Raw genomic sequence first — 18,709 nt, 5'->3', positions numbered from 1 at the left:
CTCCCAAGTAGCTGGGACCACAGGCGCCCGCCACAATGCCAGTCTTTTTTTTGTTTGGAGACAGAGCCTCAAGCTGTCCCCCTGGGTAGAGTGCTGTGGCATCACAGCTCACAGCAACCTCTGGCCCCTGGGCTCAAGCGAGTCTCCTGCCTCTGCCTCCCAAGTAGCTGGGACTACAGGCGCCTGCCACAACGCCTGGCTATTTTTTTGTTGCAGCCATCATTGTTGTTTGGCGGGCCTGGGCTAGATTCGAACCTGCCACCTTAGGTGTATGTAGCTGGCACTTAGCTGCTTGAGCCATAGGCGCTGAGCCGTAACATTTATTTCTAATAAATATAAAGCCAAATTGTGCATCATTGTCACCACATTTTCTTTTCTTAACATTGAATTTTATACTGCACAGATAACTAACATCCTAATATAAATTTTTATAAATATATTAAGGTATTTTGGGTTTACCAAATGAATAATACAACAAATACCAATGTAACTACTATCCAGTTTGGGAAATAAATGTATCTACAGTATGAAAATATATAAGAAAGCTGACCCGATGATTGCAGCTTATCACATCAGTGTTTCTTATGCTTTATTATCTTTAATCAGTTATCCATTATATGTATAAAGTGACAGTACATGACTAATTATAAAACTAATTAAAGCCACCATAGGAGCTTGCAGTGTTTACGTGAGTCATAAGCTTGCTAGCTCATCTGTCACTAATAGCTTTGCATACTCTAAGAGGTCCTCAAACGCTATTATTTTCTTACACATATTTAAGTAATCATTTTATTTATTAATACTTGAATTTGGATTTGAACCTTCCCGACTCTGAACAGAGTAAAACGCCTGGCACACCTTTGAATCACAATGATTTTGTGAAGAGGCTGGTGGGAAACCCAGATCCAGAACCCGACAAGTGAGAAGAGGTGGGTGGCGGAGAAGGGGATGGGGACCCTGAAAACACAGAACAGGTGTGTGATGCACAAAGGTCACACCGCTACCCCTGCTTTGGAACTGTCCACCCTGGAGACAGTTGAGATTCTGGGCCTCCTGTCCTACAGCGCCTTCAGGGCCCAGAGCAGAGACCCAAACATCTCCGCATGCACCGAGCAAGGCTGGGCGACAGTGTGTAATGATTCTGTAAATGAGGATGACGTGTCCACAGCTACCTACGAAGCATATCACCTGAAGCTCTCGATCTCTTTGGTATCACCTGGCCACAGAGCCAAAATTTCTACCTAAAAGACCCAAAGGGCCATACCACAGAATTGAAATCCTGGGGGAAATTTGTTCTTGAAATCGGGGAAGGTGTTTCTCTTGGAAACACCTATTTCTTTTTAGCTTAGGACCCTGTTAATTATGAAGCTGTGTCTGTAGTTTCTCTTTCAAACTGTTCCTTAGAAAGCAGAGAGCAAAATTTGGTTCTATCGTGTCAAGGAGTTCACAGAATCCATTCAGCCCCCTAAACTCCTTCTTCCCTCCATCTTTCCTACCCTATATTCCCCAGGTCTCCTTTTTGCCTCCACTGATTGTTTGTGCGATGCATTCTATATTATCTCTTATTCTGAAAGCCCTTTTGGAACAAGGTAGGGTATAAACAGATGCCAGCTTATAAACGTGACAAGAGTTTAGAGGTCACCCAGTTCTTTCCTCCATATTCTGCAAATGAGAAATGTGATGCTCCACCATCCCAAAGAGTTGAAACTGGTTTGAAGAAGAGCTAGAATTTAGGGACCCCAAATATGGCTTACTAATTTACCCTCAGTAGCTGGCTGCCTCCTACAACACTACATCTCTGATCTCTCCTCTTCTTAAGACAGCACTGCCCAAAGGGATGTTCATAGACACTTCTCCCCAACTGAGAGAACAGAAAAGTTACACAATTCTATCTTCTACATCTTGGAGAGTCACAAGAAAATTCTGAGTAATCCTGAAATAAGTAAACGAATTTAATTCAGACTAACCCATGTCTCCCAAATGTATGTGATCGTAAACCTTTTTTCTTTTGAGAGCACAGTGGCGAGCTTCACCCATTAGCAGTCCTCAGGGCATACTCTGGGAGGTGCCAGGGTAAGACAAGGCCTCCAGAAGCAAAGCTCCAAATCCCCACAGCAGGTAGGAGAGAGTAACAGGCAAATGGTCGCCCCACTGACACATCAGCCTCGATAGTGGCTGATCCCCATGGTGGTAGGTTGTGTTGCTCTGCTGAGCCCAGGGCCAAAGAATGTCAAAGGTACAGGACCCACTAGTGAAAGAGGTGTCAGGGAAGAGGCCTTCCTCCCTGTGCTGCGTGGGTGACCCTCTGCAGGCACGCTGCAGGAGCAAGGAGAACGGCTCCCCTGGCCACCACAGATGAAGGGCCCGCAGTCCTGTGCACCACGCAGCAATAGCTTGCACTCACTGTGCGTTCTAGAAGGACAGCAATTACAAGCTCTTCTTCCACTGAAGTAAACATCGTCAGTCAGAGGGGGAGAGGTCCAAACATGACAATGTAACACGCCGTGTGTACCTCTGTGTGGTGGCACATGTGTTCACAGACCACAGAAGGATGTGACAGTTAAGCAAGCTCTGGTATGGTCCAGGACGCACTTGTGTTGGGTGTACAGGGCTCTAATGGACAGGCGCTGGTGCAGACGGCTGGATGCCAACATCGCCTCCACCTTCACGTGGCAAGTTACTTACCCTCAGTGAACTCCAGTTTCTTCTTCAGGAAAATGGGAATGGTAACATGAGGAGGAGGATAGTCAGGAGGATTAAAGTTTAGTATTTGCAATGTGCTTGCCTCAGAGTCGGTACTATGTAATTGTTAAATAAAACAGTGTCCTTAAGTGTTTACTCCCATTTCCCCTGGCTGATGAACAATTCCTTTCATAAGGGACAGTAACACACAGAGTTGGTGAAAATAAGGCGCTCACCCACCTGACTTTAAGACAGCCTGATCCGTGACAGGGATTCACACAGGGCCAATGCACAGGCTGACGGAGCAGCCTGCGGCTCCCACCGCTTTCCTGCGAGCTGGGATCACATGTTGGGGAGAGCCGGCTATCGGAGGCACGTCCTAAGGTTCAGGCCTCCAGTACAGTGGTGACTGGGGATTCTGGCAGAACAAGAACAAGCAGGCCAAACAGGAGGTGTGGCTGCGGAGTCAGGCTGGGCCCGCAATTACCCTGCGGGAACCCTCTCGCATTCTCCCCAGATAAGGTGGTGTCTTCCAGGGCCCCCAGCTCTGCTGCCACAGGCAGTGCCTCCAGCTCCCGGTGGGGACAGGAGAGATGCTGCCTCTGCCTGGGCCTCACCTTCCTCAGTAACCCTTGACTCAGTTATGAAAAACAATCAAATGAAAACTATTTTACAAATAAACCCCAAAAATGTACTATATAGACAGAAGATATAAAGGGAAAGAGTTTGGAAAAACTTTATTAACTCTTCTTGGTTTCTTTTCTATGTACTTGAAAATACTGTCGTCTGAATATATTTCTATATGTTTTTGAAAAGATAGACAAATATCAGGGGAGGAGGAAGTAGTAAAAAAGATATACAAACATATCTTTCAAAAGGTGACTGAACAAATACATTTTAAAAGATGAAAAGTTTAAAAACAAAGCAGATGGTATGTGTTTTGTTATATGACACTAATCTTTCCATAGGTTGCATAAAGAGCCGAGAGGGAGGCTTGGTGCCTGTGGCTTAAGTGGCTAAGGCACCAGCCACATACACCTGAGCTGGTGGGTTTGAATCCAGCCTGGCCCGCCAAACAATGATGGCTGCAACCAAAAAATAGCCTGGCGTTGTGGCGGGTGCCTGTAGTCCCAGCTACGTGGGAGGCAGAGGCAGAAGAATTGCTTGAGCCCAGGAGTTGGAGGTTGCTGTGAGCTGTGATGCCACTGCACTCTACCCAGGGCGACAGCTTGAGGCTCTGTCTCAAATTAAAAAAAAAAAAAAGAGCCTAGAGGGATTTGCAATAATCCACTGACCTACTGTATACAAACACCATCACAACTATAATTTTAGAAATTTCATAATTTATATTATGTAGTTTTGTAAAAATATCCAGAGAACTGTTCTTACAAGTTATGAGCCAAATTTGGGGAGTAATGATAAATCTCTGAGCCTAAGGATGAGGGGCCCTTAAACTTGGAGTTGGCAGTGCCCTTGGACACCTGTGTCTCTCCTGATCACCAGCTCATGTGCTCGGTGTGCAAACATAGCAGCCTGGCAATATCATTTTCTGCTCTAGTAAGGAACACACGTATACATATTCATTCACACGAAGTCCCCAGACACGTGGGGCTATCGGAGACCATCGGATTGCACAGTCCCTATGTTCAGGGAGAGGTAGGAACACACAAATCTTAAGAAACAGAGACAAAGGGACTTAGTCACGGACATTTCAATTTTCAATCTAGGGTTTGCACGTTGCTTTGAACGTTTGCTTTAGTACTTGTTGTCTTTAAACGATGTCTAAATATTCTGAACATGTGGGACATGGTCCCCTCTCGCATTCTCCCCAGCAGTGTACCTCTCACCTCAAAGCACATCTCTGAGTCTATCTTTTCAATCTTATCTTCGGCAACACACGCTTGCTTCTGTGAATCACCAGATGACCCTCCTAGGTTAATTTTCATTTGTACTGACATGAGTGCTAATGAGCAAGCAACAATATCAAAGCAGGTCCTGTGTGCTCACCAAGGATTTCTAAACTTCCATGATTTTAATTCTTACTACTCCCGTACTAGATATAAATGCTGCTCTCTTAAAGACTTTCTTTTCATGCAATACATGCCTAATGCAATGTGAAGAAAACTATCACTAAAAGGAAAACTACTTTCCCAAATTACGACCTGCATCTATGATAATGAGGTGCTACTAAAATATACTTTTAAAAAATCTCCACGCTGATCTACGCGTATTGCTTAAAAATTCGCAATGTCCCACTGCTCTGCGATTTTCCCATTCTGTATGCACAGCACAGATTCCTGCCAAGCCTATTACAGTGAACAAACAATGTCCTCTCTGTCAGAACTGAGAATGAATAGTATCACAAAATTCTCCCCTAATGTACAGCCACATCCCCCCACCCAACCCCTTCAGAAGAGAATAACTGGGACAGGAACGAGGAGGAAAACACACATGACTCTCTTCTTGCCACTCTGAAATTGCCTTCTAGAAGTGACAGGCGGGGTAGCCTCAACTACAGAATATTACCCCACAGGCCAAGTTGACTAGTGTATTTTCTTTGAAATTGGATCATATATTTTTGCATGTCTTTGTGTGTGGGTGCACACATGTCTTGAGAAGGGAGGAAGAGGGTACTTCATCAGATAAAATGAAACAGCTTTTAGCTACCAACTGAGCTGCAATGGGAAAACTTCATAGAAATGACACAGCAATTTGTGTTAAAATATTGGCAGCTAATTCACGAATGCCAAAGCTGACTGGGAACTTAGCTGCTTCTGGGAAGCCTTTATTCCCGCGAAGCTCATGATTCATGAAGAAAGCACCTAGTGCTACTCCTCAGAAATGTATAGCCTGACACCAGTGATTCCTCTTTGCCTGTTCTCTCTCTCTCTTTCACTGACACACATGCACACACCTCTCCCGTCCCCTCAAAAGGCACTAAGGATATGATTTTACAAAACAAGAACTTATGAAGCATTTCTCACCAACCAACAAAAGGCTTACTCTGTAGGCGTTTTCATAGAACGCAGACTTCCTTAAAATCTCCCCTATTTCCAAGTCTGAGTTGGTATAAAATATTGTAATTCAGGCTTTCCCTTCTTGTGACATGAATAGAGCATATAGCTTATTTTAACCTCTCAAGGAAACTACCCATTTTTCCCCCCTCGTAAAGGACAAAAATGCTATTTTTATAGTCAAACCACACTGGCTTTTGTTTACATGACTCTCTGTAACGTGAAGAAAGAAAGTGCAGCTTCCCCTTTGGTCCCCTTTGCCCACACATTTCCAGCACAGCTCAGTGAGCTCCCAGATGCTGATGGTGCGCTCCTGGGAACACATTTACAGGGGTCTGCAGGATACCCCGATAGCTCTGCTTTCTTCCCTCTCTCCCCCTCCTATCACTCTGGGCCTGTATTAAGACTAAACAATTAAACCTTTCTGCTGTACCACTGGAATTCAAAAATTCTAATGCTGTGCCCCCTTATTAGTACAATGGTCATATTTACCCTGGAGAAATGTTTGTCCAAAAAGTATCCCCAGTTCTGGCAGTGTGGTCCCTTTGAAATGTGGTGGAGAGAGTTCTCTCTTCTTTCTTGGCCTAGAACCAAAGAGAAAGAAAGTTAGAAAAAAAGACAGACAGATATAGACTGTTAGAGAGATGGAGCCAGTTCGCTGTAAAATTCCAGCATATTTATGTCAAACATTGAGCTTTCTGTGTCTCCCTGCACAAAGCAAATTATAAAGTCGAGGCAAAACTGCAAATAGGAGGGAATAAAAAATGTTTGTTAATCAAATACAAATCAACGTACGTGCTCTTCCGTATTTTTCCCACTTTATGCCAAATAAATATGTGTGTTATTTTAGTGATAGTAAAATTCAAATAACTTATTCTAAATTTGAAAAAAAAACAGTAATTTGTTTGAAACAAGCATTGATGCTTTTTGGTAACATAAATTGTGGTTCAGTTCTGAAAGTTTCTTGTTGAAAGGAGACTTTGGTGCGGGGTGAACAGTGTGACCTGAATGACACACAGATTTAATCCTAGGTCATCACTTCTCGCATTCTGCTGTTGAAATGGGGAAAATGCACAGAAATGGGGAGACTAGAGGGATGTCCTCCCCTGTCCCTCGCGATCTGTCAGCTCACTGCTCCTGTCTGCAGTTCTGCTCTGCTTTTAGTACCCAGTCCTTCCTCCACCCCCCTCTAGTTTCCTCTCTAGTTCTCTTCCCAGCCCCAGATAAGTGTCTCCTGTACTGAACATTTCCTTTAGGTAAGACACCATGACAGGGGAAGCCTGAAAGGGTGGAGGGGAGAGGGTTGGAGCAAATAAATGAATGACCGTATTTACATCGGAAGGAGAATCCTGGCTGTTGACTAAGATTCAGAACCTCTCAATTACTTCAAATGATTGAAGCCCAACTCCTGATTTTCAGTAAAATAAACTGGGTAGAACATGAGCCTTGTGGATTTGATGTTCTTTTGTTAGGAGCACATCTTATCATAAATCCTAGACTGTGTGTTGCTTTCTTCCACAGTAGAAGCAACAGAATTTATATTATCTTGAGGAATATCTATTGTTCCTCTGACAGTTATCAAGTGAGAAACTGCGGCCTTTTGTTTGCCACTGCATTCAGCTACGTTATTTTGTTTTAATATGTCTATAAAGATCAGAACAAGACACTCAATTGTGGGCTGTCTTCCTTTAACCTGACTCCAGTTCTTTCCACTGTCAATCACGCAAACTGGGAGGAGAGGGCTTTGCTGGGTTCAGGGTTTGACAGACAACTGAGTTCCTGAGCCAGCATTCCACTCCTTCATTAGCTTTTAAATCAAACCTCCTCAAACCTCCTTCTGAACCCCTGCCATGCAGATATATTTAGATGTGGATTCCCATTGTAAATCTCTCCTCTTCTCCATGTCATCATGGTTGATCCCAAAGAACTCTCCTGAATTAGTTAGCGATACCAGCAAAATTTGATTATCTATATCAAATTGCTGCAGGAAAAAAAATAATGAAAAGGACAAACATTTTTCTAAAAATGCCAAATCCTATTAATGTATACTAAAAATAATATGCTTGGATGTCCTCTAAATACGACTAACGAACCTGATTTGAAAAGTGAGTACATGATTTGATAGTTAATTTAACAATGTATTAGTGGTATACAGTTTTATATTTTCAGAACATACATTTCATGAATTAAAAATATTCCAAGGAAACAAAGTAATCAAGATAGTTTGGTACTGTCATAAGAACAGACAGATAGTTCAACAGAATAATCTTTAGTGTCCACAAATAGATCCATATATTTTTATTCCTTCAATTATATGGTCAACTGATGTTTTTGACAAGGATGCCAAGACTAGACAATGGGGAAAGAATAGTTTTTTTTCAACGAATGGTTCTAGGACAACTAGATAGCTGTGTACAAAAGATGAAGTTGGATCCTTAACACAGATAATATAAAAAAAGTTATCTGAAATGGATCATCACCTAAATATAAGAGCTAAAACTACAAAACTCTTATAAGAAAACACAGAACTAGTTCTTTGTGAGCTTAGATTTGGCAGCGGCACTTTAGATATGACACCACAGTGAACAAAAGAAAAAATGGATAAACTGAACTTCATCAAATAAAATGTCTGCCCTTTCAAGGATACTAGCAAGAGAGTCAGAAGGCAACTCAAAGAATGGGGAAACAGGTGTGCAAATCATATCCACTAAGGCACTCACTCAATCTAGAATATATAATATAAAGGTCCAAAACCCAGCCTAAAACAGGCAAAGGATGTGAATATACATTTCTCACAAAAAGAAATGTAAATGGCCAATAAGCACTTGACAAGATGCTCAACGTCATTAGTGATCAAGGGAGTGCAAATTAAGCCCAATGAGATGCCACTTCATACCCACTAGGATGGCTACAGCAAAAATGTCTAAGATACTAACAGGTGTTAACAAGGATGTACAGAATTCAGAACTCTCATACCCTGCTGATGGGAGTACAAAATAATGCAGCCACATTGTAACAGCCTGGCACTTCCTCAAAATGTTCAACATAGGGTTAGTTACCAGTTAACCTAGTAATTCTACTCCTAAAAATGTATCAAGAGTAATGAAAACTTATGTTCACACAAAAACTTGTAAATAGATGTCCACAGAAGCATTATTCATAAAAGACAAAGATGTCCCTCCACTAGTGAATGGACAAACAAAATATGGTATATCCACACAAAAGAATATTTTTCAACAATAAAACAGAGTGAAGTGCTAATACACATTACAACATGTATGAACCTTCAAAACATGCTAAATGAAAGAAGCCAGTCACAAAACCCCACATATTTATTTTATGGTCCCTTTTATAAGAAATGCCCAAAATGGGCAAATATAGAGAGACAGTAAGTAGATTTGTGGTTGCTTGGGGTTGGGCAAAAAAAGGTGATGAAAATATTCTAAAAAAGCTGACCTTCCTTTTGATCCTGCAATCCCATTACTAGGTATCTACCCAGAAGAACAAAAATGATTTTACTACAAAGACATCTGCACCAGAATGTTTATTGCAGCGCAATTCATAATTGCCAAGTCGTGGAAGCAACTCAAATGTCCATCAACCCATGAATGGATTAACAAATTGTGGTATATGTATATCATGGAATACCATTTAGTCATAAAAAGATGGGGACTTTACATCTTTTATGTTTATCTGGATGGAGATGGAACACATTCTTCTTAGTAAAGTATCTCAAGAATGGAAAAATAGTATCCAATGTGCTCCATACTATTATGAAACCAATGTATAAACACAAACATGTACTCACAGGCATGATAAAACACAAATAGAGTCTAACAAGGTGCAGGGGTGAGGAGGGAGAGGGGAGGGAAAGGGAGAAGGGCAACTGGTGAAGGAAGGAGGGCATCAGGTAGGATCTCACCTAATAAGCATAATGCAAGGGTATATTTCAAAATAACTAAGAGTAAATTTTAAATGTCTTACCACAAAAAATAAGTAAGTAAGGTGATGGCTATATTAAACAGTTTGATTTAAGTATTCCATGTTGCATATCAAATCATCACATTGTACCCCATAAATGTATATAGTTATAATTTTAATTAAAAATTAATAAAAAATTTAAAAGTCATGAAATTATATACATTAAGTGCGTAAACTATATAGTATGTGAATTGTACCTTTTTTGCATTTTTTTTATTAAATCACAGCTGTGTACATTAATGCAATCATGGGGTACAGTGTGGTATTTTCATCAAAGTGGTTAACATAGCCTTCATGTCATTTTCTTAGTTATTGTGTTAAGATGTTTATATTCTACTTTAAGAAAGATTCACTTGTAGCCTTGTAAGATAAACCCTAAATAAATCTCTTAAAAACTATTCCAAGGAAAGAAATGTGGGATATACATATCACAAACATAAAATTATAATATCATTCTTCAAATCAATCTTAAAGAAATATGGCAAACCCAAGTGCAATTTTAGCCAAAATCAGTAGAGTTGCTGCACTAAACAGATCAGCTCCATTGCAAACTATCACATCTCAGCTGAAGCAACTAGCCTCTAATTCTGCACAGACCAAATGCTCCTTCGGTTCCCCTTTTGTCTTCTTATCTCTAAGTGTGGGCAGCAGTGAATCGCTGCAAATGATTATTGACCCAATTAAACAGAAACCTTGTGTTGTGAATATAGATTTCTTTTTCTACTGAATGGAAGTTTAGGACTTCTCAAACCGGCAATCTAGGCAAATGTGACCACTCTCGCATAGACTAAGTCAGTGGAGTCCCAAGCTCAGCCCTGTTTCCTCTACACCAATGTTGCTGACGGCTGCCGTGCAGAGTGACTGCAGGCTCCTAACGCTGAAGATGACATTCATAAGAAGGTTTCCTCTACACCAATGTTGCTGACGGCTGCCGTGCAGAGTGACTGCAGGCTCCTAACGCTGATGATGACATTCATAAGAAGGTCCAAACAGGTAAACCCCCTGAGTTTACAACGTGCATTGGCAAACTAACCTGAAGGCTTGTTTCAGCTAAAGTTGTTCAGGGGAACTGAAATGGATTCAATTTCTGAGATGCCGGGACCCTGAGGGATAAGATACACACCTGACAGATGGCCTGGGCTGAGCCCCCACCAGCACTGCAGAGGAGGGGTCCAAGGAGAGGGAGTGTTTTCTCAAGGCTCTGCCCTAACAGTCTCTTCTGGGGAAGTGCTGGTGGTGGCCAGAGTATACCTTTCTCCTGCTGTATGAGTAGATAAATACAGATATTTGGGAGCACAGTCTTGAGCAAACTATTTCAAATTCATGTTTGACTTCTAAAAACTATACCTGGAGGCAAGCTATCTACTCAGCAGGAGACTAGAATCACAAAGCTCAATTACAGATTCTCCAATGTAAAAGAAACTGAAGAGATCATCCATAAATCAAGCCTACTTGATACCTGAATCCTCTGCTATAATGTCTATGATATCCAGTCTATAGCTGCAATGTCAAAATGACTTGATTAAATGGAACAGTTCAAATTACTGTGCGCAGAATGCATCACAGTGCCTGGACAGAACACAGTAATCACTCGATATTTATTCACTGATTGAATTAATTTCACAGACTCAGAGCGGACTCAAGGATATTGCTATAATAAAGCTGTGCTTACAGTTCCTGAAGACACAGAAGAAAGATTACGGGTCATGACTGGCATACTACATTTCACACATGCAAATGCCATCCACACAAATACTAGCCACTATTCATGCTGCAATGCAAACAAACCAATAAACAAAGCTCCCCTGCTAATCTACCCATGCTGGATTCCCTTCCACAATGAAGGGCTTCCTCTCTCCCAAGAAATCCTTTTCTATCTCTGGGAAGCGCTGTTAAATTTGCGTGAAGAGTAAGAGAAGTTCTTCTGTATTCCGTTGGCTTAGTGGTTTCAGCCTAGTGGAGTCTTGGTTCTAACTTCTAGGGCCATGTAGAACAAGTCCAATATTTCTCCTACATGGCAATCCTTCATATACTTGAAGACATCTATTTGAAGAAGTCTCTCTTTCCCATCCCTTTAGCATCTGCTTCTCTATTTGAAAAAATAGAGTTTTAAGCACTTCCTTCCATAAGTCAAAAGGGCACAAAGGCTGTAAGGGAAGCAAGCGGAGCCCTGGCCAGGTCTGCTCAAAAGAGCAGGGTAGGCGGAGAGCTTGCTTCAGCTACAAATCCCGAACCAGGAGGGCAGGCCAGTGACCAACCACACACCCAATGGACAAGATGTCCTGGATGTGATTCAGGAAATAGTCTGTATCTGGGTTTTCATGGTGTGGTGTGGTGGTGGGGGTGGAATTTGGGGGCCGGCTATCACAGGGAGGCAAAGCTATCAGTGTGGAGAAACAGGCTGGTGAAGTCAGGAAGGTGGTCCATTATCATCCTGGAGGTCTAGTCGGAGCAACAGAATCCGGCCAGTGGGGAAGAGTACATGGCAAGACCAAGATGGATCATGGTACCCATAGTAGATATTCAGTCTCAGACACTTGTATTCACAGAAGGAGCTAAAACTTGGAAGGTTTCAGGGATGAGAGTTGGGGAGCCTGGGAGTCATTCCTGGGATGCCAGATGTCACATCTGGATGGCAAAGAAAGCCACTGGAATGCAAGTCCCCCCTGATCAGCACTGGGCTATCCCATCTCAGCCTGGGAGATTACAAGCCAGCAAACCAATACAGCCAGCACTGAGCGTGGCTGTACCGTGGGCAAGGCACAGAGAGAGTATGATCAGTGATGTGCTCCAGCAGACTGTGGGCCAAGTTTAAACGTCTGAAGTACGTCCTGCATTAGTCAGAATGAATCCAAATTTGGGGAGGGCAAGATCATATGTGCAAGAGGAACCAATAGTGAGGAAACAGGGAAGGCAGAGGGGATATACGAGGGCCTGGCACTTTCAGTTTCTGGATGTTTTCTTCTAAAAGATCAGCTCAAAGGCAATTCTCCAGATGAAGTGATATTTCATCAGTGAAGAGCAGAAAAGGACTCTCACTCCCGTTAGCCGCATACTGTACTTTATTCAGAAAGCTGAAGATCACTGACGCCTCCTTACCAGCTACCCTATACTGCTATGTACACGCATCTTGCCTAAAATGAAATCTAGATTTCTCATGCCATCTTGCAATGTAGTTGGGGGAGTGGGGTGACTGCATTGTCCCTCGTGACATCTCTGCTTCTTAGATTTGGGTCGATGTGTTAAATGTCAAGATGTTTCTGAATTCTGTTTCCATCGTTTGTTATATCTGCCATCTCTCCCAACTTTGGACTATGTGTTTACAGAGTTTTACCCAAATGTAAATAATTTATTAAACATTGACTGGGCAGGATTAGCTTAAAATATCAAAAATCTCTCTCCAGGAAGAGAACAATTTATTAGTCAGGTCCCTCTGGATATACCTACTGAACCAGTTATTAATCCAGCTAAGTATACACACCCCCTATTTATCCAAATGATGAATGTTAGCAATTTGATATACTTTGAGTAAAAAAAAAAAACTAAGAAATAATGCATGCCATTTCTTATTAATCCCTCTGAATTCCATGATGGATTTAATAAATTATCAATATAATAGAGATCAACCTCAGAGCACAGACACTTCCTTTCATTAAAATTTCAATATTCAGTCCTTTACAATAATCATGCAAGAAAACTATATTATAGATGCTCAAAGTAGGGTTAACAATGCCCCGGGATCCCCGTTTTCCTCAGCTGCTCTTCTCCCCTGGCTAAGCTCCTGCGTGTTTTCTGGCCATTTTTCCTTGCTGGTTCTCCCAGCCGTGCCTCTCATCTCCTCCACCCCCAGCTGGTCTGGCTCACACTTTCAGCCCTCCGTGTGTTTGCTATGTTAACAGTTCTAATCTTCCTGCCCTCTGACGTCTCCTGTTTCATTCCTCATACACTCAAATGGTGGAAATCCCTGACGGATGCAAAGCAATCATTCATTAAGAGAGGAGAGTTCTCTGGATTTTATTTTCTGTATTGAGAACAGAAAAATGGAAGTGGCAAGAAAAGACAGTTCACAGAGGTGCCAAAGAGAGGTCACCGTGAAGATAAGCTCAAGGCTAAAAAAAAAAAAAAAAAAAAAAAAAAAAAATCAGATTTCTTTAGACATCAAAAAAAGTTGCATGATGCTGGAAAAACAGCTGCTTTGAAAATCTTCTTCAATGAAGCGAGTTTAATGAAAATTCCATAATCTCCTTTCCAAGAGGAACATATTTTTTCTTGAATTCTAGGAAGCAGATGATAAAAATCCTTAAACATGTATTCTTATACTATCTACAGAATACAGACCCAGGTAAAATAGATACAGTTATAATACATATACTGAGTTATTAAAAGTGACATCTTTTTGGCAAAAACCTTCTATTTTAAGTGTGCTACCTCAAAAGAGGCTTAAAATGACATGATTTAGTATAAGCCTTATCTCCAAGCACACATCCAAAGTGTGGATTGGATATGAATTTCCTGCAGTTTCAATATTAGCAGAGAGAGAATCAAAATGACCAAAGTACTCAACGGGAAAATAAATCTTTCTTGTTGGCAAAGAATAGTTTATAACATGCAAATCTGATGTATTTAAGGAAAGTTCTACAGCCTGCTTCTCAGCCATCTCATCTGAAAGCAAGATTAGCTTTGGTACTTAAATGTTGCTTTAAGTGAACAGAAAATATATAAACTGACTCCTCTCATTACTAGTTTATAAATTTGTAGTAAAAGAAACATTTAAAGACTTGCTCCTTTCCGCAGTGTAAGTAAACATGAGATAACAACCAGGGAAACCAAAGAGGACATTCATTCATGAATTTTCTTTATTCACCGGCCAATGGTCTATGATGTCCTTGCTTATGAATACAAAGAACAAAGAAGTAAATATTACTCCAGTCCCTTCCTTACTGCACATCTGGCACACCTCCTCTTGGACTGGGACTTTAGCTGCCCGGATAGTGACTCTAACTTTGGTTTGTCTTTGCCTCCTTGCATACGCCGCTCCTGCTTTTGCCTCATGATGGGTACCCACCATGGAATACTGCTTATCTACATGGAGCCTCAGAAATAGCTTCTGTTTTATCTAATCTTGGGATCATTCAAAAGGTTGTGGTGTGAGAGGGTTGCTGGCCACCTTTCTTTTTTTTTTGAGACGGAGCCTCAAGCTATCCCCCTGGGTAGAGTGCCATGGCATCACGCTCACAGCAACCTCCAACTCCTGGGCTCAAGCGAGTCTCCTGCCTCAGCCTCCCAAGTAGCTGGGACTACAGGCGCCTGCCACAGCATCTGGCCATCTTTTGGTTGCAGCCATCATTGTTGTTTGGCGGGCCTGGGCTGGGGATTCGAACCCGCCACCTTAGGTGTATGTGGCTGGCGCCTTAGCCGCTTGAGCCACAGGCGCCGAGCCAACTGGCCACCTTTCTTAGCAGAAGTTGTGTGAGTGGGTAGGTATGTGTGGGAGGGGCCTGCAAGGAAGCCTTCCCCTTCCCTAGGAAGCTGAGGGGGGTGTGGGGATAACCAGCTTGAAGTCTGCCCGGTATATTTCTGTGACCCCAAGTTCACGGAAATCTCCTGTCAGCATGGCCCAGCCACAGAGTCACTTTGGAACAGAAAGGGCCCTTCCTTCTCGCATTCTGGAGGTTCTGCAGACTGGCTGTGCTGTCTGAGGCAATGGCTCTCCCTGCAGGGTCACAGAAGAAGATGCATTTGAGCTCTTGTTATCTGCCTGGCAGCTTTCTACATTTGGAAAGATTGTTGTTTCTGAAATGTCTGAAGTTTAGAGGGGTATGGCTGCGCGTAAATGGTGGGTGCAGTAGGTTGGCAGTTTATAGTGGACCACATGGGATGAAGTACGTTTACAGTGCACCCCTTGCATGTAGAGACTATATAGTTACATCCGGCTCCCCCCTTCATATGTGTATCCACATGATGAGAGAACACACATCTGACTGCTTCAATCTTACACTTTGTACGCCTCCTGCAGATGCTGCACCTGAACTGTGCCACCGCTACCATGCCCATGTGGCTGTGCTCTCACGACCTAGGGCTGTCACATGTATGACATTCTGATCATTTCTCTGATGCAAAATAACTACTAGATGATCTAAGTGCAACTTTAGAAAAATTCTGGATTATAGTGAGATGTGATGTTTAGGATCATAGAGAAAGTCAAGGAGACTGATTGAAGGGAAAAGAATGCATGAATTAATGTATGCTTAAGCATCCTAATAAGAGTCTCAAAATATTAAGCACTAAGCAAATGTTAGACATATTAATACCATGATTGGTAAAACAGGGTGTGATTAGCAGAGCTGAAGGCATCTCGATGGACTTTAGTAAGAGACCATCTTTGCAGGATGGCCACACTTAAAATACTGTACTCTGTTACACATGCCTGGGGGCTATCTTTCTAAGCCTTGAGTTGTGTACCCCAAAATCCATATCTTTAAGTCCTAACCCCCAGTGCACAGAATGTGACCTTCATTGGAAACAGGGTCATCACAGACATACTGCAATTAGTTAAGCTGAGGCCATACTGGAGTAGATTAAGTCCTGATCCCATATGATTGGTGTCCTTACAAAAAGAGAAAATGTGGACATAGACACACATGTACCTGAAGAATCCCATGTGAAGGCTGAAGTTACGCTGCCATAAGCCAGGGAACCATAAGGAGCTAGGACAGAAGCTGGGGAAAGATCCTTGCCCAGAGCACTCAGAGGGAGCATGGCCCTGCAGACGCCTGAATCTCAGAGTTCTAGTCCCCAAAACCAAGAGGCAATCAATTTCTGTTGTTTATGCCATGCAGTTTGTGGTGCTTTGTGATGGAAGCCCCAGGGAACTAATGTAGAGCCAGTACATGAAAAAACAGTCCAATTTCCTAATATTCCAGTCCTGACTTAAAGACACAGAGATTAGGGTAAGGAAGGCAATGCTCATTACTTTATATAGCCCAGATCGAAAAGGTTTATACATCAACTGAAATGCTGTACTGGAGTTATTTCTTAAGTATATAAAGCCAAATGAACACTGAAATACAGGCAGGGTTCCCATAATTTACTGTACAACTTCAAAGATGGAATGTGTATTTTTAAGCATCATTCTCAGGAATAGCTTGAGAGATGAATGACCAAGACAACACACAGCATAATGAATGAGAAAACTTCCATGACTTTTTTAATTATGAGGAAATTTTCTAAAATACTCCATAAGGATTTGTACTGACCAAAATACCTGAGGACTTTTCCTTTTTTTGCTTTATTGGGACATACTATATTAAGATGGATCCGTTAGATTACTTATTTTCTTTGGCTCCCCTCTTGGTTCATTTGTGCTAGGCCTTGCCTTTGGAAAGTCACTCAAAAATCATGCTTAAGGTAGTGCCACGGTTCCCTGTTTACATTTCCTCAGCCCTCAATGTATAATGATGCTTTTGTTCTACTGTTCAGCACTTGTGCATATTTCAGAGTTAAAAGCAAACTCCACAATATTTTGGCTGAATCTCTATTTTAGCAATAAGGAAACTGAGGCCCAGCTGCAATCAGGTAGCTATTCAGGGGCTGGGCCATGCACACAACCCAGGCCACTCTTTAGGACTTTCAGCTCTACGGTGGCAGCTTAATTATTTAACATACGCTAACTGTGATTGTTTTTCCTAAGGCTATAGGGCTGGTGCTTTTTGAAAAAAATAAAAAATAAAACAAAACAAAAAACCTCTCATCTAAAGATTCTCCTATCACTTCAAGATCAGGGATTCCAAAATGCTTGTTTAAACATGGGGTATCTATGACATAGCTGTATTTCTGTAAGAACAGACTAGCAACTGCTTGTATATGACTATTATTTAGTACACTGTTACTTTTTAAGTCTCTTCAACTTATGCCACGTCTAGAATATATTTCTTTCAACCTGACTGAAGAATTAATTGGTATTATCTATAACTCAAGTTCATTTTATTCCTTGTTTTCATGTCCAGACTAATGGCATTTTAAATAAGACATGAAATCTGGGCTCTTACTACTGGGCCCCTTTGTCTGGCTGTCCTTGATGAGCCCATTTAATTGATCATGTACGGATGAAAGAGGAAAGCCCAAAAGGAAAGGGGAAGGGAAAAAACAGGTTTGAAGGATTTTAAACTCCCTCGGACAAAGATGCAATTTCTATTATAGTTGGTAAAAATCACTAGACAACAAATGCTCCAGGGGATGATATTGTTGCGCTGTAGCATGTAAAACTGAAAGAGTAGACGGCTGTTTCCACATTAATCTGCCAAAATGGAGAAGACTGCTGCCCCCCACAATGCTACAAAGAAGGAACAAAACACTCCTGGAACATAACAGCCAGTGCGAGAAACACACAGGCAGCTTCCTCACTGCAGAATTACATTTTTTTTTGTGTGTGTGTGTGGTCTGCCATCAACAGGTATTGCTATGGTAACTGTCCTGTTATTAAAGAAGTAGCAGAGGTAAGAAAATCTACACAAAACCATGAAAGAGGGGGAAACAATTAAAAAAGGTGTGTTGTAGCAAAATTAACCTCAGACCTAACAGAATGAGCAATGAGATTGGCTAGTTACCAAAGATTGATTGGCTAGTTATCTGAAAGGGATGCTGTGAAGAGAGGGAGTTGGCCGGGGACCGCATAGGAACCAAGGCCAAGGAACCACATAGGAGGGCTGTGGTGGCTCTCAACTTATCTTAGGCACTACTGTATAGTACCCTTCCCACCTGTAATTTTAGCTCCTTGATGACTCTAGGGGGAAGGGTTGCAATTGTGCAGCGTTGTGTCTAGAAACGTCCAGAAAGCAACTGGCTTAGTGAATGACTTCCTTATTATACTCTCAAGTAGCATATTTAGTAACCATTTCTTTGCTTTCTTCCTTCAGCCAGAGAAGCTAGAGATTGCACACAACGAATCACTGAAATAATTAATAGCTGTTTCTCCTTACCAACAAGTATAGCCAAAATTTCTAGGCCAGGCATCAGGAACTACCTCAGAGCTT

General features: G+C 41.9%; 1 protein-coding gene across 2 annotated transcripts in view; it reads right to left on the bottom strand.

The window, feature by feature from the left end:
- The window catches only part of PAG1 (phosphoprotein membrane anchor with glycosphingolipid microdomains 1), a 140,834-nt gene that overhangs the window by 49,214 nt on the left and 72,911 nt on the right, over nt 1-18,709 (bottom strand). For both annotated transcript variants that reach the window (XM_023517711.1, XM_003782529.3), the window contains exons 3-4: nt 6,189-6,280; nt 2,923-3,100 (exon numbers count right to left, since the gene is read on the bottom strand). The gene's annotated coding sequence lies outside the window, so the exon portion shown is untranslated. The remainder of the gene's footprint in view (nt 1-2,922; nt 3,101-6,188; nt 6,281-18,709) is intronic.

This window comes from Otolemur garnettii, unplaced genomic scaffold (assembly GCF_000181295.1).
Source record: "Otolemur garnettii isolate 467f Iridium unplaced genomic scaffold, OtoGar3 scaffold00004, whole genome shotgun sequence".
Taxonomy (NCBI): Eukaryota; Metazoa; Chordata; class Mammalia; order Primates; family Galagidae; genus Otolemur; species Otolemur garnettii.
This window is presented reverse-complemented; position numbering and strand designations above follow the sequence as displayed.